Below are 23,503 nucleotides of genomic sequence, written 5' to 3' on the forward strand. Positions count from 1 at the left end.
GTGACCTACAGACGTGAACAACTGTTAAACGTGATAGGAAAAGATACAGTGCGAAAAAACGTTTCAATAAGTGAATTAAAATTGGGCAATGAGAGAAAAGACTTTAATGCTATCTCACAGTGCTCAAATCTAAAAACAGTGCAAAAAGACAGCTTTCAACAAATAACTGTCGTGATGATTAACGGGTTCGACATGTTTCAGCAAATGAGGAAAAAAGGTCACCTCTGCCTTCTTCAGGACCTCAAAGATATTGCTACTACAACGTGCAAAATAATAATAATAATAATACAGCTCAGTGAAATATACAGGTTGGAATTAATACAACCATGTCACCTGGAATCCTAGGTGTACACCAAGTCCTCTGCAGATGGCATGGTGCAAATGGCCACTCTAACATAAAACAAACCATGTCCTTAGACATCTTTCCCTTGTCTGTGAGGTAAATACATATGAATATTCAGAATTCCCAACATCCTAGCTCAACTTAGTGTCAATTATTTCTAGCACTGATGTATCTCACCATAATGTGCCTCATTATTCAATAATGAACAACCATTCCATGCTTACCCGTCAAGCATGAGGATCAACCCTCGCCTCACCTGGCTGCGGCTCAGGAAGAAGATGCACCGCTCTATAAAAAACAAGAAATAAACAGTGTCCCACTCACCTCGTGTTACCTTGACTCATCAATTAAAAATCGCATCAGCTACACATTCACAATGGACACATACAACACACTATACTTATACATGTCAGAACAAACTGTTAGCTTTAGTATGCTATGATGAATAAAGCTCCTAAACCCATTTGTTGTTTACTACTCATGCCATCATGTATGTGCCAGAACACTTACACACCTTATAATGGTCTATCTTGGGATATCCATTGCTCACACCCATCCTAGGGCTGCATCAAAATCAGTTATCCCTTGAATTCACTGTACTTGTAATACCGGGTATATGCTAGAGATGGCAGACAATTGTGTATACAGACTCTCAGAAATCAATAAACACAATGTACCACCCTAGCGGTATAGATATAGTCTTTGCCCTAGACACTAGGGGCCCGATTCACAGAACTAATTAAAAACAAAATCCTAAACTTACTACCATTTTCGTATTCACAGAAGGCACTTACTCATTTTCGTATTCACAGAAGGCACTTACTCATTTCGGTATTCACAGAAGTTAGGACTCCTAACTTTAGGACACTTAAATGCCTTCTGTGAATACCGAAAGTCTTAAAATTAGGATTTTTCTTAATTTAGTAGTAGTAAAGTTAGGACTCCTAACTTTAGGACTCCTAAATGCCTTCTGTGAACACCGAAAGTCTTAAAATTAGGATTTTTCTCAGTTTAGGAGTCCTAAAGATAGGAGTCCAAACTTTACTACTATTAAATTGAGAAAAATCCTGATTTTAAGACTTTCGGTATTCACAGAAGGCATTTAGGAGTCCTAAAGTTAGGACTCCTAACTTCTGTGAATACCGAAATGAGTAAGTGTCTCCTGTGAATACCAAAATGAGTAAGTGCCTTCTGTGAATATCAAAATGGTAGCAGGGTTAGGATTTTGTCTCAAGTTAGTTCTGTGAATCAGCCCGACGTTTATATCTGGGTTCTCAAAAAAGATTACACAATGACATATCCTCACCTGGCATACTGTATTAACAAGGAAGTTTAACTGTTCTATATAGAATAGTGCGCGAGCCCCTACGTATGTACCACAACTAAAGAGCACCTTTCCCTACCAGTCCGTCAGTACTCCAGGCGGTCATCTGAACCATCTCGGGGAGGTGTTTACCCTCGGTGACCGCCATTGTTTTCAGCAATCGTCGCAGTGTCTACGTCATCCTGCGGCCGATCACGTGATCGCGGCGCAGGCGTCCAAGGGACTTCTGGGGGATATAGTTTAATTCCCTCTGTTATTCCGACCTGTGCACTACTATATAGTGAAAATCCATGGCTACATCACCAAAACAAGGCAGCATATCGAAAACTGCCCCATTCATGCGATATTTGCCAAAATGTATGTCATACTGCCATCCGGAAGTACTGAACGTTGTAAAGTGTTACTGCATACATTTAGCCTGTAGATAAACAAGGCATCAGTCTACATAATACCCAGGTACTGTCTCTGACCATATGTATTTATAATCATGATACAATATCAGTAATTACAACATATTGTTCATATGGGGTGAACCGTTATTCATGATGATTGAAAAGCCCAAAAACAGACAAATATGTATCCTGCTAGTGTCTTAGTATATCATTTAGTATATCATTTAATCACTCTCCCCAGCGTACCGTTACCGCATATTCAGACCACAAAGACCCGTTGTAATGGGGGTCTGCAGACAAACAGCTTGGAAGGACACTGCCATTGCTTGATGTAAAACATTATCATGAAATATGCATCCTCATGAGACTGCATATTGGTTCCCCATGCATACTTATGCTGAATGTTTTGTTTAACCCCTTCCACACTCATGACGAGCTGGGCTCGTCATGCAGTAGCCTCCCAGCACGCTCATGACGAGCCCAGCTCGTCATGAATAATGGGTTTTTGCATATTCCAGCACAGGGCTGGAACTCATCGAGCATCGATGTGGTTAAGACTTAAACTATAAATCCGGATTGATGTCACAATAAAACCCTCAGTATTTCATCATTTAAACCATGTTTATCACTTCCTAGTTTGAAGACCCATTTCTGTTCTTTTGTCAGTAAACATTTTGAAATATCAGTAATGTGGTCAGGGATGAATGGTTGCTCTAGAACCGTCCAGTGAAATTCAGTTGGACCGTGATTGGCATCTAGAAAGTGGCTAGTCAATCTAGTTGCCTGTTTCTTGCACTTCACAGTACTCTTGTGTTCTGAAATTCCCAACTTCACCTTCCGGGTAGTCATGCCCACATATTTCAACTTAGAGGGACATGTGATCATGTATATATGTCTGTCGCTGTTACAATTTGTCAATTTCTTTTGTACCCATGGGCGACTAGTACCTAAGTCAATCGCAAGGGACCTTTGTGTCTGAGGGCATGCTGCACAGGGGTTGAGCCCTCAGAGTCAATACAGTGACACCAGGAGGAGACCCAGATGATGACAATGTATGGCACCACTGGTGACTGATGAGAATCCGTCCTTATGATTGGGTCTTCCAATTTCCTTAAGGACATGAGTAAGTTTCCACTTGACAGTGAGGTAGATTCTGCTCTTTCAGACTCTCTTCAGTTTATTGTATGTTTGTCCAGACCCATGGGTAGGTTTGTGTAGTATTTCATCTTCTCATCCATACACTAAATAATGCACAACATAACTTGATTTTCAAACATGGATTTTGGTTGCTTCTTCTATGCTATTTCCACAGCTAAAATTTGATGTGCACTGTTGTGCTATATTTCTAATCATATTTATTTGATTATCATTCCACTTTTGTCAACTGGAGTAACATAATGTCTGATTACTTTCTTTAATTATATTATAAACACGACAGTTGTTCAGGTTCCTAATTTATAGAGAAAACAATTTTACTTTTAAATGGTCCATTCAAGGAGTCCCACCTAAAAATAATAAAGTAATATAGTACCCTCAAACAATTGTCAAAATATGTTTTCTATTAATAAAACGTGCAAATATGCAATAATACAAAGGTGCTCACAAGGTTACACAAACACACATCAATAACAAAGAACAAACTAAAGTGTAAACAAAAATAATGGCAAAAGAGAAAAATATGTACAACAACAGGTTTTAGGATCACAAAAAAAAAGTGCACTTCATGCTCCCTCATATTTTTTGCCAAGGAAGGCGTTGACGGCATTTCAATTTCAACCATTGATTTGACAGTTCATCATCAGGACATAATATATAGAGAGCAACCATCAATGGTTCAAGCTGGAAATGGAATGAATTACTTTAAGTAAAAAAAGGGTACGAAAAAACTGTTTCTTGGTTGTAATCAATACATTGAATATTAATCATGCTAATCATGCTCTGAAAGCAAAACCCCAAAAGTGATAAAGAAGAATCCTACACCAATACTAATAAAAAAACAATTCATCCAAAAGTGAACAAAAAGGTAGAGGAGTGGGTTAAAGGGTATATTTAAAATAGGCACCATAAATAAATATGTCCTAAGGAAATATTAATAAATAAAGGAACAAGAAACACCACATGATAGTAAATCTCCATGCATGATTCATAGAGCAAATATTTACCATCGCTAATTCAATCCCATCGTCAAGTCCGTGCAATTCCTGCACTAAAATCAATCTAGAGTATCTTCAACAGGATACCACAATTAAACAATCTTGTCTAATACTTCGTATTTAGAATCTACTAATACACAAAAAGTCCTTGCTCACTTACAATTATCACAAAAACAAGAGAGGTTTAGCGTGGAATGAGGACTACCGAAGTCTAAATTGCGTAATGCCTACCTAATCCAATTCGTATATGTAATTTAAATTCCTGTCAAGAAAAAGGAGAAAATTCAAAGTATCAGCCAAAACGAAAATACCTTTAGTCACAGTTCACTCCTTCTGTCACTGCATTCTGAGGTATGTGAGTGCCAACGCTGAATACTGCACGGTTAAATGAGCACTACTCTGCAATGAAGCTAAAGGAAAGACTTAAAAGGCGGTTTGAACCTTCAATTCAAGGAGGATAGTTAAATTTACTCATCCATTTCCCGTGCTCATGAAAAAAGAAAAAAATATATCTCAACTCCAAAAGGATAAACACTAAACCAAATCCAAAAGCAAAAGAAACGGAATCCAAAATTTTGCGATCGGGGTAATGTCTCTAATGCGTATGCGCACAGATAGAAACAATACTCACCAGAGTTTTCACCCATATAAGTCAATCATAATGTTCTTGCATCCGCAGTCCCTAATATACTTTGCTGCTGCCAAGAAACATTAGACCTGGCTTGGCAGCTTGGTCTGGACAGTTCCCATGAGGCACAGGGTCAAGACTGATTTGCATATAGCTGGGTCTGAACTGAGGCGGCGAAGTGAGCTAAAGAACGATGATGGATTCAACTCAGATCTGTGACTGGGGGTAGTGTCTGAAAAATGTCAGCACTCCGTCCATCATCTCCTTGTAATTGCTTTGTTTGCCCTAAGGTGGCAGGGCATGCCCAGACTTGGGTTCCTTGCTCACTTTGCCACTGGATTCAAGCTAGCCTGTCTGATTAGGGGTGTTACCCCGAAACCAGTCTCAGTATGCTTATTTCTGGTTCAGGGTAGACCTGGGTTGACACCACATGATAGAGCTGGACTGTTCCCATGAGGCACAGGGTCAAGCCTGATTTGCATATAGCTGGGTCTGAACTGAGGTGGCGAAGTGAGCTAAAGAGCGATGATGGATTCAACCTAGATCTGTGACTGGGGGGGAGTGTTTGAAAAGTTTCAATGCTCCGTCCATCATCTCCTTGTATTTTCTTAAGAAACATAAGATGGCACCGGGGAACTGAAACTTCAGAATTGCCCCAGAACTCTAGATCCAATAAGGACCACGGTCAAGCCCACAACAAGCCTCAATAATTGCAAAGGCCTTATGTTTTTATAGTTGTGCTAATGTGGTTAAAAAAACGTACCTCCGAAAAAGATCAGATTCAATTTCAGGATACATAAATGACAAGAGCATTATTTACCAAATAGAAATTGTGCAGGAAAAGAACAGAAAGAATTATTTGTAGTGAATTAATTTTGAGTATAACCAAAAACGTGTTATCTCTCAATTATTAGGAAATATTAAGAATTAAAACCTATCAAACAGTCAAATCACGAGGAGGAGCTACGCGCGGATCCAAGATGGACGCGTGAGCAGAGGGTTCCCGAGACCCCTTCCACCACCCTTATCTATCCTGACAAAAATCCTGATTTGGACGACGGGTGCTTCTTGTTGATGCCCTGCTGATATCGAAGGCTTCTTCCAGAATTCGATTTGGCCGCTGGTAACTGGACTTGTTCCACTCCATAATCTGAGGCCTACGGCAGAGGCCATCCAGGGGCTTGGGTTCCCGAGGTGCCCAGGTGGCAATTGAACAACAACGGCTGGAGAGACGCCTCCGCTGCCCCTGTGGTACTTTCGGTTTCGATTTTGGTCATTGTTGATGCCGACTCATTGCTGATAGATACTGCTGCCCTGCTCTAGTCGCAGACTCTCTTTCGGCTGTCGTTCCTCGACCTCTCGATTTCTTCAACGTGCCATAGGGGGAATCACTCTGACTAGATCTCGGAAGACCCTCTGGAGCTCGTCGACCATTATGACGGGCAGGACGGACCCTGAGAGGCGCAACGCCAGAGGCCCGAATCGAGGGGGAGCCGCTCAGACCCAGACTATAGACCGCTTTACTCGCCCGAAGGGATCCACGGTAGGATCGAGCAAGTCCCCCGGAGAGGCTGGTGACGGTACCCCTGCGACTGAGGAGCCGACTTTGGCAGATGTTATGGGCGCCATTGCCAATATCCAGACTGCGATGGGGCAGCAATATGACACTCTTGCTACTAAGTTGGATACGGTTGCGATTGAGGTCAACCTTATCAGGGCGGACCTGGGGAAAACCAACGAACGGGTCAAATCTTTGGATGTGAAGACGGCGAGCCTAATTACGGATGTCTCAGATCTTCAGACCGAGGTCCGCGATCTTCGCACGGCCAGGGACTCGTTTGCCCGTCGGCTGGATGATTTCGAGAGCCGGGCCAGACGGAATAATGTCCGCATCGTGGGCGTTCCGGAGACTTCCACGGAAGTATCGACTGACCTTCTGGTTGAAGACCTTATCCAGAACTATTTGTCACCAAAGGGCCTTAGTAGTCTTTTTGCGGTGGAACGCGCTCATCGGATTCCAGATGGGAAGCCCAAGCTTGGGGCCGCTCCAAGGCCTATTATAGCCAGGATCTTTAATTACCGGGACAGAGACGCTATCCTGCAGGCCTCCCGTGTTAATGGTCCCACTAAGTTTGAAAATGTTTCGATTAGCTTCTATCCGGACTTCACCCAGGCAGTGCAGAAGCAACGTATGGCCTTTACGGGGGTGAAACGATGCCTTAGGGACATGGAACTGAAATATGCCATGCTTTTCCCGGCTCGCCTGCGGATTGAGCATAACGAACGTACATTTTTCTTTGATCGCCCTGAGGCGGCCATTGACTGGCTGGACACTCTGCCGACACAGCGTACCAGCTCGGAGAATGTGAGGGGTGCCGAGGGCGGCCTGGAAGACCTGGAGTAGTGAGTCGGTGCCGATGAGCCATTATTGGACGCTTTGCAGTGGCTCTGTGATAGCGATGTTTATATGTAGCGGATACCCGGGGGTGGTTGGACTCGGGACTCTTCCTCCTCAGGGGACGTTTTTCTCTCTTCTTGTAGGTTAGTTTAATGGGGCGACAGGCACACTGCAAGTTGGGGTGGCTTTCTGGTCTACCGCAGGGGTGCAGGGAGGGGGGTTGTGTGTTGAGGGTTCCTTGGGGGGTCGTGGGGGGGTCTTTTCTTGTTTGTTTATTTCGAGGCTCTGATTCGGTTGCTCTTTTATCCTTTGTGCTTGCTCTGTGGCAGGGGGACTGTTGGTTTTTGTCTGGGATGGGGGGTAGGGGGCTGAGGGTGCTGAGCTGGAACGTTAATGGTCTCGGGGATCGAATTAAACGGGGGATAGTTTTGCAGTATTTGAAGCGGCACTCCCCGGATATTGTTCTACTACAAGAGACGCATTTGGTGGGCAATACGTGCCGCACGCTGAATAGAAGAGGCTACCGTTTGGTGGCCCACTCTGGATTCACCACTGGGTCGCGGGGGGCGGGGATCTTGGTTAGGAACTCCCTCCCCCTCGAGGTAGATGACGAGGTGCTGGATGATAGGGGTCGCTAATCTGCTGTCGTGGGCCGATGGGAGGGGAAGACGATCTCCATTTTGTCTGTGTACGTTCCCCCTGGTCTACAGTCTACCACATTTTCTGATTTGGGTGGGGTAGTACTGGGGCTCCCCGATGGTTTGCTCGTAGTGGGTGGAGATTTTAATTCGGTGGTCAGTGGAGAGGAGGATCGACACCCTTGTAGAACCCTCCCCACGTCGCAGTTATGGTTGGGTCGTTTCCTGGATACACTGGGATTAGCGGACTGTTGGAGACAACTTCACCCTGGCCAGCTCCAGTACACCTTTTTCTCGGGGGCCCATGGTAGTCTATCGCGACTCGATTACATTCTTATTCCAGCGGCACAGATGGTCTCCGTGAGAGAAATTAGACATCTGGCGAGGGGGATCTCAGATCATTCCCCACTATGGCTCACCATTGATGTGCGGCTGGAGTCCGGGGGTCGTTTTGCTCCTATTAATCCGTCTTCGTAACCCCAACATTAGTAAGGAAGTGGTTAAATGCATGGATTATTACTTTGCTGAGATGAAGGGTCAGTTTCCTCCCCTGTTACTTTGTGGGAGGCGTGTAAAACTGTGATCCGGGGTCAGACACTCTCTTTGATTGCCAGCGAAAGGGGGCGCAGGACTAAAGAAGTGGTACGGCTTGAAAACGATATCTCTGCATTGGAAGAACAGATGGAATCTGTGATTACGCCTGATAGCCTACACTCCTTGGCGTTTAAACAGTTTGAATACAGAGCTCTGGTGACTGATGCGACTAAAGCGATGAATCGTGAACAGCAGGGACGCTTGTATGATTTGGGTGATAAGGCGGGGAAATTGCTTGCTTGGCTTGATAAGCGGGAAAGAGTGAATCGTGTTGTGCCTGTTATTGAGCGAGTGGATGGTGTGCGAGTTGTGGACCCGGTCGAGGTCGTTGAGGTCTTTGCCCAGCATTTTCGGAAGGTGTACTCGCCGGTCTCGGACAGACCTGAGGAGGACTCGCACCTGTTGCTCCGCGATATCGCGTTGCGTAGTCTCTCGGATTCGGACAGAGAGCTAATGGAGGCGGATTTTTCTACCGATGAAGTAGCGCTCGCTATCCGTGCACTTCGTTCTGGTAAGGCTTCGGGCCCGAATGGTTTGCCAGTCGAGCTGTATAAGATGTGTCCTGATAAAATGGCGCCGTACCTTCGTCGGACATTTTTGGCGTTGCGGGATCTCGGGCTTCTTCCCCGAGATCAGAGACTGGCGTCCATTGTGGTCATCCACAAGGATGGAAAGCCCCGGGAACATTGTTCGTCATATCGGCCGATCTCGCTTCTGAATGTGGAGCCTAAGGTTCTTGCTAAAATTTTGGCGAACCGCATGATCATGGTGTTCGGCGAATTGGTGCACCCTGATCAATCTGGGTTTATCCCCCACCGTAACACTGCTCTCAATCTTCGCCGTCTACACGGTGTTTTGGCGAGGGCGGGGTCTCTTGCGGAACCGGCCATTTTGGTTTCCCTTGACGCCTCGATGGCCTTCGACACGGTGGAATGGCCCTATTTGTGGGCTGCCCTTGCTAAATTTGGCTTTGGTCCTAAGTTTATTGGATGGGTTAAACTGTTATATGAACAACCGCTTGCACAGGCGGTGGTTAATGGAAGGGCCTCGGATCCCTTTGTCCTCGGACGTGGCACAAGACAGGGCTGCCCTTTGTCGCCTCTCCTTTTTGCGCTTGCTCTCGAACCCCTTGCCACGTGGCTCCGCTGGGAGCCCTCGCTCAAGGGCATACGGTGGTCTCCTACCTTTGAGGATCGAGTGTCACTTTATGCTAATGATATTCTATTGTACCTCACTTCTCCCCGTAAGTCATTGGGAGTCCTGTTTGATGTCCTGAGCTCTTTCGGGAAGAATTCTGGTCTGGTTATTAACTGGACTAAATCCTGTATTTACCCGCTCGCGGGTGGACAACCTTCTCTGCCTCGCTTCTGCCTATACCTGTCTCCGGTGGCGGTTTCAAATACTTGGGGATCTACATCTCTATGGACCCTAAGGTCCGATTTGAGCGTAATCTACTGCCTCCGCTTGCCCGACTTCGGTCGGATGTGGCGGCATGGTGTGGATTGCCTCTTTCCCCCCTGGGGAGGGCGGCTCTGTTTAAAATGATGTCTCTTCCCCGATGCTTATACGCAATCCAGAACACGCTGGACCTGGTTCCAGCTGGTTATTTTAGCGAAATCGAGGGTCTCCAGAGGAAATTGGTTTGGGGAGGGAGACCGCGTATAGCGCTGGCGAAATTGACTTTGCCCTGGTATGATGGTGGGATAGCTTTACCGGATGTCAAACGTTATTATTGGGTGTCCCAGTTGAGTGCTATTAATCACGCCATGTATGGCCCTGTCCCTAATCCCGCCTATGATATGGATAGGTGGCAGCTCCCAGGAGGCGATTATAATAGAGCGCTTTATTCCAAGAGTGACAGGAGGCATTTGACAGGCCCCACTGCAGTGGCACTGCGTGTATGGGCTAGTGCAACGTCGGCCACGGGTTGGACTGATAAACTCACTAGGGCGACTCCTCTCTTTGCAGCTGAGAGGTTGGGTTGTCTGTGGTCCTCGAAAGGATTCGAAAGGTGGGACCTTATCGGTATCAGCAAAGTGGGTGATCTTTGAGCCACCAATAGAGTCAAAACTTTTGACGAGTTACAACGGGAATATAAGCTGAGTGATAGGGAATATTTCCGATACCTTCAGATCCGCCATGCGCTTGATTCGGTTTTCCCTGCTGGCACCTCGATCCCTGAGTCTTCTCCTTTGGAGGATAGAGTGCTTGATGGACATGTCCCCGACAGCACTATCTCCCTCATATACAAAAAACTTATTAATGTCTGTTCGGACCTACTTATACAGCTGCGTGAGGCATGGACCGGTGACGGACTGCAGCTAGACGATGAAGACTGGCAGGCTGCAGTCTTCTCCCCAAAGGAAGTTGCTATTCCGGCGCGTCTCCGACTGGTGCAGCTAAAGATTCTTCATCGCACCTATGTCACGGGTCCATGATTGATACATATGGGTTACTCGGTGGATGGGTTGTGTCGGCGTGGATGTGGTTTGCTTGCTACTTTCCTCCATATTATATGGGAGTGCCCGGAGGTAGTGGTTTTTTGGACTCGAGTGCATGAGGTGATGGGAGAGGTGACGGGCGTCGGGCTACTTCCTGAGGACCGGCGCTGCTTGCTGAATATTTGGGAACCGAATGACTGCACCGTTGCCCAGACTCAGTGGATCACACTGGGAAACATTATCGCAAAAAGAGATATTGCTCAACTCTGGGGGTCTCATAGGGCGCCCCTGGTCTCGACCTGGGAGGAGAACATGGACTGGTGCATGTTTAGGGAAAAAATTGTATACGTCTCCCGGGGTAGGCCTAAGAAGTGGGGTAGGATTTGGGGTCAGTGGAATTCGTATCGTGGTGAGATTTGTGACCCTCCTTTTGCAGAATCCCATGATGATGCAGGATTCCCCTGATTGTACGTTCCAGTATTTTTGTTTTTTTGTTCACTGTAAAGTATTGCTCGCTCTTGGTCCCCACTACCCGTCCCCATGATTTCCCGATGCTTGCTTTTCATTGTCCCCCTCTTGTCACACGTAGCAGCCCTTATATTGGTAAATTCGCCTCGATTCTTTTTCTTCTGGGTTTTCTTTTGTGTTCTTTGTGTGTTATAAAATGGAAACCTTTTATTCATCCTTATTTACCAGACGCTCCTAACCACGTCATGCTTTTCCGCTGCCGGACCCTCAGGATGTCGGCTGATGAGCTGTGTACTGCTTTATTATTACTGTTTCGTATTACTGACCGGTCTTGGTGGTTGTAGGTCTGTATATGTCCTTATTTTGCAAATAAAGGTTTTTAAAAAAAACCACAAAAAAAACCAGTCAAATCAAAACACTATTACATATATGTAAAATAAAGGCCTCTGTTTTTGTATTGAGATCTAAGCAATCAACTCAAACAATAGCCAGAGCAATTCCAGATGTAAGAGGCAGTACACAGCTCGCACAAATTGTATAGGCTTATTATACAGTGACAGTTTTCAAAAAAAGTCACAATAAAACACCAATAGGGGAGCAATTTTGTAATATAGTGATGCAGGGAATCATATAATACATAGTTAGATAAAGATAACAGAGTTACATTCTTCCAATGTGGTCAAGACTCTATAAATACTGTCACATTTTACGATCCAATGATATTCTGCTAGATTTAGTAGCATTTGTATGTTGCCTCCTCTTGCATGTTTTTTTATGTGTTCAATGACCTGCCATTTAATCTCATCCTAATGATGTTTAAATTCTAGGAAATGAGACACCAACGGGGCATTCGGAGAGCGACATCGAATGCGGCTCTTGTGTTGTGATACTCTAGTTTTAAACTTTTGAGATGTCTGGCCCACATAAATGAGGTCACAGGGACACCAAATGGCCTAAATCACACTTTGTGTATTGCAATTTGTGTATGCCCTCAAATTATGAACGATGTTAGCTTGTCAAAAAAGTTTGGTATTTGTTGTAGATTCACAAACAATACAGTTCCCACATTTAAAGTGCCCAACAATCTTGTTTAGCCCCATGCAGATGCTAAATCAGCTGAACTTGTTCTTGTTGTGGCCGCACGTACCAAATGGTCCTGTATATTGCGACCTCTCTTAAAGGAAAAAAGTGGCAAATCATCAGAAATACCACCTGACTTAACCAAAGGCCAATGTTTCTTAACAATTCTGCTTATAGCATTACTCTGAGTACAGAACCTAGTAACACAGACCACCCTTTCAACTGTTTTTGTAGGACATGGAGTGAGTAGAAACTCTGGATGGTCATACCATGCTCTCTTTAGCGACCACTTAATTAAGCATAAGCGATAACCACAAACCTTTTTTGCTCAAATGTTGGCTTCACAAAATTAATCATTTCTGAATTTACAATGTCTTTGAATTCAAAGAAACTGTCCAAAAGGCAAACCATCCTGCAATCCTTTGGGAGGGTTGCTTTTATATTGGAGCAGGGTGTTCCGAGCCGTTCATTTAGTATACAGTTTGGTTGCTAAATTTCCATCATAAGACATAATGGTAAGGTCCAAAAAATCCATGAATTTGTTGTCTTGAGTGGAAGTAAACTTTAGCTCAATTGAACATGAGGTCAACTATTCAATAAAATTGTATAACTCTTCAAAATGAAAAACATATCGTCGATATAACGTCACCAATGTCGTACGTTATCGAAAAATTGGTTAACGGAATTATCGTAGATATATTTCCTTTCAAAGTCAGTTACAAACATATAGCAAAGTTGGGGGCATAAGAAGCCCCCATTGAAGTCCCCTTTATTTGGGAGTGGTGTGGCTCACTGGTTAGAGGCGGCAGACCCGGAAGCAGAGGTTGGCCCGGGACCAGGGTTCGATTCCCGACGCGGCAGGGTCTTGGGCCAAGGTCAGCGGACTCGATAATTCTCGCCTCGGTGCCTACTCTAACCATGGGTCCCACTCAGCAACTCTGGGCAATAGCTTGCTTAATCTCCACTAACGGCCCCATCAGCGCCGGGGATGCTTGTCTTCACCTTGGAGATGCCCAGGAGGGACCATCTCACAGGGAAAGCCAGGATGGGTTCCCCAGCGGTATACAGCGCCGGGACGCCCCTTTGCTGGGGCAGCTGTGCGCTTTACAAGTATACAACATTTAACATTTGTAGATAATATTGACTATCAAACTCAAAATAGCTTTTGGTCAAGGAGAATTTTAGAAGCTCAATCAAAAATTCTGTTGGGACAGATACAGGACCTGGTCTAGTATTCAAAATGTCTTTTATTACCTCTATTCCTTCCACTTGTGGAATATTGGTGTATAAGGATTCAATGTCCAGACACTCCAATAATTCCATCTCAGAGTTAAAACAGGTATCCTCAATTTGGGTAATCATGTCTCCACTGTCTCCTACATAACTACAAGTATTCTTAGCAAAAGGTGGGAAAAGAAATAGGTGAGGCGGAGGGAACAAGCAAAGAAGACAAGGAACCACCGATCTAAAATTCTTTGCATAAGTGGGAGGGTTATATTTGTTAAAAAGCCGTAAAATTAGATTACTGTGTAATACACACTCGACCCCAGAGGGAGATTGTATCACTTATAAGGTTTGCTCTGTATGACTGTGATGAATATGTTACTGACACAGATACTGTAGCAAGCACAATGTAGCTTGCTCTTTTGCACTGTATGTATTATGAACTGCATTTCTATAAAAACTTCATTAAATATATATATATACTAGCAGCCCGTCCCGACGTTGTCCGGGTATGAAATAGAATGTGTGTAATGTGTGTATTCAGATACAGTCATTCGCGTGTTCCCCCGCTTGAGGCCCAGCTGCAGCCCTTGTTGATGTTAGCAGGCACGTATCCCCCCGCTTGAGGTCCAGCTGCAGCCCAGGTTCATGTTAGCAGGCGCATTGTAATTAGTGTAGTGATCCGCCGCCTGAGCCCGGCTACAGCCCTGGCTGATGTTAGCAGGCGCGTGTAATTTGGTTTAATGTGATAGTTCAGTAACAGCGCGCATGAGAGGCTGCAATAATTGTCCCCGCAGACACGCTCAGTCGCGTGCGCCCCCGTTTGAGGGCCAGCGGCTCCCGTCTAACAATTAGAATTGTGTGAGTCTTGAATGATTGTTTCCAGCTGTTCTTATTTTTTTTATGACCCACACCGACGCTCTTCAGCCCCAAGTGCTTTTTAGACGCACCCAGGCCAAGCCACACACTGCGTTCGGCCCTTTCAGACGCACCCACGCCAAGGCACACACTGCATTCGGCACCCCAGTATGTGTGAGACAACGGGCAGTCCCCCAAGGGAGTCTTGCGAATGGTTACTTACCACGCTTCGAGGTGAACGCCTTTGTGACGCACATGGCCACAGCAGACGATCTGATTAATGTACGACCCAGATGGCATGAAGTGCGGAACGTAGCACACACCCCCAGCGTTTGTCACGCCCCCAGCATGCCCCTTGATGCGGCGCAATTGCGTAATTGGCACTTCACATGGCATGAAGGGCAGACACACGCCCACAGCGTTTGTCACAGCCCCAGCGTGTCACACCCCCAGCGTGCCCCTTGATGCGGCGGAACGTACCACACGCCCCCAGCGTTTGTCAAGCCCCCAGCACACGCCCACAGCAGAATGCAGACACGCCCACAAGGGACTACTTTGCCAGCACGGTTCTTTTACCTTTTAAATGTATATGGTGGCCGTCTGCATAGCCTATGTCCTTCTGCTACAACTGCCCTTTCCAGCGCTGTATTGGGTGTTGTGATTGGTGCTGTGGTTACTGAGATTACCCGCCTCAAAGGTTTGGGCTCTCTCTTTATAATATTAGTATGGATATTCATAGCAAAATCACTTATAAATACATCAATATATATAAACGATGGGAGTCCTTGAAGTCCTTTTGTTTAAGAATTCAATTCAAATTCATTAGAACTTAAATAACCAAGATTTTTTACTTTTGAAGTCATATCGAAGTCATATCGAGTACCAGTTTTTGAATTTCAGTCAGAGGGTTAGATCTCAACAGCATGTAGTGATTGTTATTCGACAATTGTCTCTGTACCTCAGCTTTATACGTTGAGGGTTGTTGGACTACAATACCTCCCCCTTTCTCAGCAGGTTTGATGGTTAAATCTTTATTGATCTTTAATATTCTCAGAGCTTGTCGTTCCTCAAAGAGATGTTGTAGGAAATATATTGAAATTTGTCCTTTAATATATTTACATTATTAATCACCATAGTTTCAAAACCAAGCAATTCAACTGGCATTCGATTAGTGGGAGGATTAAAGGAAGAAGGTGGTCTTAATCGAGAAGGGTTAAAGGTCTCCACAAAACAATTTTCACTGAAAAATGCCTCAAGGCGCAATTTACAAATAAATACTGACTTTAATTAGGCACTACCACTTCTCATATCCCCATTATCTACCTGTATGCACCAAGGACAATAACAACTAGTGAACTTGCATTTAGTGACCTTTTCCAATATACAACTTGTTTTGATTGGACACACTATTATGACTATGAAGTAAGTTTTTCTGGGTTCTGCTCTCAGGCATCCTATTGTAGTCTGAGAGAGGCTTTTTTCTGATTTAGGGGCAGTGAGTCATTCTTTTGTATGATTTCAACTACTTGTTATGATGAATATGCACCAAGCTCACCACTAGTTTTGAAATGTTGAATTTGCACTATGGGGCTATAGATGTGACTGGTTACTTGTTTTATTTCACTGAAACAAACTGTGTAAATATTTGTCTGTGTGATCAGATACTACTTTTATATTTAACAAACTATTGCACTCCCAGACGTTACCCCTAATCTACGGTTTTGGACTTTAGGGCACTGTACATTGTAGCAAATAGAGCTACAAAATAGAGCTTATAACACTGCTTAAAGGCTTATTCCAGTATCCACCCCACACTCCAAAATGTCTCTTCACCTAGAAAATTGTTGTAACAAATTGAATTATTGATTGAAGGGCAGTAAGAACCCACTTCAAATAACAATCACAATCCTTGTCAGGGTGAACCATGAAAGTCACCAAATAAATCTGCACTTAAATGTAAATGTACAGGAATTTATATAGCGCAAATCACCAAGCGGTTTCTAAGCGCTTGCTTAGGGAACCCGTCCTGGTATTCCCCTGTGAGATAACCCCGGCAGGGTATCCGCAAGGTGAAAGCCAGGCATCCCGCCGCGAGGGGCCGTTGTGGAGATTAAGCAAGCTATTGCCCAGAGTCACAGAGTGTGAACCCGTGAATCGAGTAGGCACCGGAGCGAGAATTGTCGAGTCCATGGACATTTTAGGACTCAAGACCCCGCCGAGCCGGGAATTGAACCCTGGTCCCGGGCTGACCTCTAGCTTCCAGGTCTGCCTCCTCTAACCAGTGAGCCACACTTCTCCACAACCTTCTAGTAGCTTGGCACAAAAGCAGTGAGGCTTAATTTAGACATATTGTGTAAATTATTTATGTAGCACTCATGCAGTAATAAAGTGAAAAAACAACACATCCCAAACAAATCTAGTAACATGGAGTAAGTTTTAATAAATTAAATTATATCATAATTACCAAAATCTGATCAGAAAACAGAAGATATGCAATTTCAAATTTCAGTCATAAATAAAAGTAGTGCCAAAAGGTCTGAAGTGGCAACTGTGGGTATCTCATTACGCTGGACCAGGACAAAGTAAAATATTCAGGCTAAACACCAAACAGCGTTGTCCAGATACAGGAATGTATTTGGCCTGCTGGACGTATTACCTTATGACTTCTGCTGAGGAAAGCATTTGGGGGTCAGGACTCACTCCCACAGAGGGGATCAGGTCAGGGCCAGTTCAATATGGTCAGCTGGGAAGCAGGAAAGGCCTTGTGCACTTGTTGATTCACTATTTTATACCGGAAAATAGCCAACTTACTCTTGGAGCCACTTCCGTTGTCCAGTGCTTAAGGCAAGCAGGTTAAGTCTTCCTTCAGACTTCAGACAACAGAGCAGTCCTTCTTCTGACTCTTCACAGAGTGTTCCGATTTCAGGTTCTCGGGATGCCCCTTATATGCCCAGTGCCTGCATAGGATAGACTTTTCATAAGAGCACAGAAACATATGACATCTTATATGGTGCTGGTACCCTGGACAAGACTACATCAGAGACCCCTTCTAATTTATCTTCTGAAGTATTAGAATCCTGCTTTCATGAACACGAGGTAGGAAATTATTTGTGCAATAGCGGCTGAATCTGACATCTGTACTAAATGGGTTTCCATCTCATACTTGTCCACCAAGAGTGGTAACAACAGGTGCCAGTGAAAAAGAATTGGTTGGAAACTTGAGGCCATGTCAATCTGGGCAGATGATCTTACAGGGAAAACAGAACTTTTCAAATTGGAAGGAGTCATCCACTGTGCATCATGCCTTACCCAGTTTCAGTTCTTTCCGAATCATCAAGTTGTTCTAATACAGACAGACAATCTGGTGATTATGTCTTACATAAAGCAGCAGAACAGAACCATCAATATGGTAGTCGTGAAGATTGGAATATTGGCAGTTTTAAATCTTCTCTCATTGAAGGCATTGAAGAGGGAAAGACAATGATACAGCGGACAATCTAAGCAGTCTTCCGCACCTCTTTAGATCTCTCTCTCTCTCTTTTTCACTCTCTCGCTGATGGATTCAGATCTCTATGCATGAAATTCGGGGAATCTTTCTAGACCTCTTTCACTCGCCTGAGAATACTCAACTACCCTGTTTTTGGATTCCTGTTCCAGGAGCTTAGGCAGTTCAGATCCATTATGCCTTTCCTCCTTTTACACTCATCCTTTGCCATCTGGGAATTCAGGAAGAATCAGACAAGGTGATAGTAGTTCTTTCTTTCCAGTCTCGTAGGGCTGTGTTTCCACTTCTGCAATCCATGTCTGTGTCTACTCTTTGGAGGTTTCCCCTGTCCCCTTTACCTCTTTCAGTAGCAGAGTGACTTCCTGTTCGATGTCTACCACTATTGGTTTAGAGGTGAAAAGTGTTGGGCTTCAAAGCATGCTTACCTTAATTTATTTAGCAGAAGCTGTTCAAATATTTAGAGGTCCTTCTACACTAAAGTCCCGTTCTAGATATTGGAAAAACGTTCAGCACTGGTGTAGTTTGAAATTGTTATGTCTATTTAATTTTAATATTTCTACTATTTTTCAATTTCTTTCTGAAAGGTTTGAGAATAATTTAGTTGTTGCTACTCTTAGAGCTCAGTGGTCAGCAATTTTGAGATTTTTATGGGCACGAGGGTGTATGTGTTCTTAATGAATACCTTGGTTTCAGACATGTGATGGGGGTTCCTATTTTCAGACTATTGGTATGTCCTTTTTTATCGCCTTGGGATTTGTCGCTGATTCTGAAATCTTTCCAGGGTTTAATACAGAAGAGGATAAATATTTAAGTTTGAAGGTTGTCTTTTCTTTGACAATCACCTTTGCTAAGAGGACTGGTGAGTTTGGTGCTCTGTTATGTGAACCTCCTTTCCTTAGAGTTTTGGAATATGGTATTGGAAATCAGACCCTGCTTTCATTCCCAAGATGACGTCTATGGCTCACACCAATCAGAAGATTATGTTCCCTTGAATGCACACTCTGGAAAAGTAGTCAGCAGATTTCTGATCTTTTCCTGGACAATGCATAATGGTATAATTGTACTCTTGTAGCCGTAATCCCCAGCATTCAATGTAAGGAGGCATCTTGGCCTTTGGAATGCCAAATATTGTCAGTAAAGCTTGATGATCTGTCACCAGTGTAAAAGGCTTTCTGTATAGGAATACATGGAAGTGTTCACATGCCCACACCACGGCTAAACTTTCTTTTCTCAGGTTGTGAGTAAGCACATTCTGGTTGGGACAAACTCCTGCTTGAATACGCCACAATATGCCTTTGAATTGTTTGGATGGCCACTGTGCTGTGCAAGGACAGCTCTTAACAAATCTGGGCTAGAGTCAACAACAACTTCTGTATGAAGTTTCGGATTGAAATAAGCCATTCAAATAGCATTCTCAATGGCTTGTTTGATTCCTTTAAAGTGTTCTCAAATTCATCTGACCACTGAAATAGAACATTATTTTTTATGGGCACTAGGGTGCACTTACAGTGGCAAAGTCTTGTATTTATCTAGAACAGTAGCTAGCCATGCCAAGAAATTGGCGCACTATGGAAACATCTTGTGGGGGATGAGCATTTGACAGTGTTTGTACGTTAGCAACACTAGTGTCATACACCCATAAGAAAAGATATGGCCAAAGAATTTTAGATGTGTCTTATGGAATTCACTTTTATCTGCATTCAAAATCAAACCTGCTTCAGCAAGTAAACAACAGACTGGTGTAAGAGCTTTATCATGTTCTTTTTTTGTAGCCCCGAAAACCAATATCTCATCGCTGTAATTGAACACATTTATGACAGGCTATGTGATACACCAAATGACATCTTGAAGCAGTTCTACAGCGGAAGACACACCAAAACTTAGTATTTTGTATTGAAACAGACTAACATGTTTACAAAATGTTATAATGCACCTTCAATCTTCTTCAAATTCCACCTTATTATAACTTTTATTTAAATCAAGGCGAGTTAAGACATTTGCACCACTTAGTTGAGTTATCATGTCAGCAATGTGTGGACCTGCATGTTGTTCTCACTCAATTGCCTTGTTGGCCTGATGCAGGTCAACGCATATGCGCACCAATGCTTCTCTGTCCTCTTTGGGCACTACCATGATGGGTGAAATCCACGGTGTTGGACTAGTGGAACGCTCAATGATATCTATCACGCTTAAGTAACGATTCAAGTACTTTTTCAGCAGCATCTTGTAAATGAAAAGTAATTTTCCTATGTCTTCTGAGCAGTAGGACAGAAGGCCTTATTAATATGCAATTTTACTTTCATAGTCTTAAGCTTTCCTAATCCTTGAAACAACAAAAGGAACTGACTTGCTATTTCATGGTGTGCATTCATTTTGTAGTTCACAGAAATCAGTGACATATCAGCAGCTGTGCTGAAGCTGAGTAGACAGGAACTTGACACTGTTCCTTAAAGTGCATGGATGGGTGCTTGTACTTTCCTTTTCTTGTGTTTCATCGTTGCTACAAATAAACCTAGGCTTTTTAAGAGTGTTGATGCAGCCCATGTATTCATTTTGGTTTTAAATAGTATAAGTTGTGGTAAGGGATGTAATTCATTATATTTCTCAGGCACAATGTTTATTAATGCACATTGTCGATAAAAGGTATCGAAAGGTATCAAAAAACCATTTACTTTCAGTGTAATTTTCAGACAATGTTTGAATACCTTTGGTGCTTTGTCATGGCGACAGACATTTTTCTTCACATGCGGCCAGTCCGACACACTCATCTTTTTCTGAACTAAACATTGACATGGCACAACCATCTTCTTCACTATCACTTGATACTGATATGGATCAACTGTTTGACGATGATTTCGATGATGTTACGGCGGGATTTCTGATCTATTGCTATAGGTCTAGATCCCAACTCAGGTCGACTAACCGTTGATACCTGTCATAGAGTAAAAGGCAATCGACTACTAGGTCAATCAGTTAAGGACTTACACCACTCTAAAGAACCACTTACTACAAATAAGTTTTAAAAGTTTATTATAAAGCCAAAGTTAACTGGAGATACAAACATCTCAAAATAAGGTTCAAAAGATATACTGGTATCAATACAAACATACATTTTCTAAATGCTCTTAGTCGGCAAAAGAATATCACCAAAACCAATTCAAAAATCATCAGAGTTGCAAGAATAGACACAAGCTGTAACTTGTGAGTCATTTACAGAAAGGAAGAAAATCCAGATTAGACTGTCCCTACACTAGACTAAGTGACATCCCTACTTAGTAAAATCTTAACCTAAAAAGGTGTCAGCCATGGTGACTTCCAAAGAAGATCACTCACTTCCCTTAGTCTTCGTTGTGAATCGGTGTCTCGCAGTTACCCTATCTGCCTACCCATCCGCTCTCTTAGGTTCCTCAGACCATCTGCCCTAACTCCACCCAGGGATGCTGTCCCTAATACAAAAATCACATTTACAATAGAAACGCCCTTTAGAGACGCCCCTCACGTGGTGTCGGTTCTGGCATTTTCCATGCTGATACTCCTCTGGGCCCATCGTTAGCGTTGACCTTGCTTCTCAGGCTCTTCTCCGGCAGGACGGTGCCCCCCAGGAAATTCCTGAAGCCTCCTCCAGGCCTGTGCCTGACTCCCTGAACAAAACTCTATTCATCACTCTCTTGATTGGAACCTCCTCGCACCTGCAAACAGACACTTGTACAGTGGGCCCCAAATTCCGGCCTCCACCGTATCTTCTAAGTCGTAAACCTTCGAGCAGGCTCCGCAATTTATGCTTAACATGACATTCCTCTAACTAACACATGCAGATCAAAAGAAATGACCTTATCTATTCAGGCCTATTAGAATTACATGAAACAGGCCTGTGCACGCTGTAAACCTTTAATTTCTTAGTCTAAACAGTATTCTAACTTATTACACACAATGGTTATATGAAACACTTCTATAAAACATATATTTCAGTTCTATGATCAATAGTACTTTGAACTACAACAACATTAAAAACCATATCATGTGAGAGTGTAACAGCACCTTTCATTCTCTGTGAACTGCCATGTGGCCTACACATTTCTACGTTTAGCAGTATTACATTCTCCTCTACATCAGCCACATAACATGGGATTTCAACATCATTCTAACATCTCTACACACTTCTACATTAGCTTTTCACACTGATATATGCATTCTATTTTAATTAAACACTCTTATGTATTTTCTCTCTATAAATTCGACACTCTTATGTAATCTTTACTAAACTGATGCAACGTGCTTGTAAATATGGTGCACTTCTAATTTTTCTCAATTTGCGCTCTCTCAGTTCCCCCCTTTGATGACTTTTAGTAGTCATCACCATCACAACACCATCCCTGAAGTATGAACTGAATCAAACTGAACTCGTTGCAGTACTCTCTCGTTTCATCATCTCTAGAGCCCTCAGACTCCTGTACTGATTATCCTGCATCGCAGCTAATCTCCTCTCCTGCTCTCTCATGGATCTCTGCAACCTATTTGATCTATACCATTGGTACAGCCGCACCAATCCCCACAAGGTGATTATACAAATCACTATTATGATGATAGGTTTCAGTATGTACCAAATGAAACCCTTTCCTAGGTTGGCAAACCAACCTCCAACTTTACCCATTCCATGACCTACTTTTTCCCACACATTTACCTGTGTCAAATCCTCAATCTCATGATGAATTTCAGTGATGTTCCGTATATACTTTTCTAGAGGTTTTGAATGGTCTGGAATGTAAGTACAACATTCCTGAACCTTCAAAGCCTTACAGACTCCTCCCTCTTTGGCTAACAGAACGTCTAGAGCAAGTCGGTTCTGAAGAACCATTGCCCTTATCGATTGCATCTCTCCCTCCACCAGCATTAATGATCTAGCAGTACTGGCGGACAACCTATCTACAACTGTTGCCAATCTTCTAATCTTGACATCATTCAGTACTATCCCTTAAAGAGGAAACATAGCACCAAATACGTCTCCAACTACCTCCTCATTGCTTACATCCCTTCTTCCTCTAGCTTGAGTTCCTCCCTCTATAATTTCTAGATCCTTAGCATGGTATATTTTGGGGAAGACAATTGCTAAATAACATGATCCATACCAATTATCCGGTAGTTTCACGTATGCATTTCTTCCACAAACAAAATATACATTCGGGATCACCTGCATTCCCTTCAAGGAATCCTTGGTATAATATTCTAATTGGAAAGCGTGTTCACAATTTACTTCTCCCACAAACACATTCTCATAATAGGTATTACCCCTATATATACACAGTTTCCCTTTTTGCTCTCGATCTAAAGCTATTGGACCATTACTACCCTTTCTTTTGTGTGACCTTTCTTCTTCGGTCCAATCTGTTTTCCATTTGCCTGAAGCCTTTAAGATCTTCTGTCTCCTATACCGATCATCCACCTGTCCTATAAACCTTT

Source organism: Lissotriton helveticus, chromosome 1_2, assembly GCF_964261635.1.
Source record: "Lissotriton helveticus chromosome 1_2, aLisHel1.1, whole genome shotgun sequence".
NCBI classification, from domain to species: domain Eukaryota; kingdom Metazoa; phylum Chordata; class Amphibia; order Caudata; family Salamandridae; genus Lissotriton; species Lissotriton helveticus.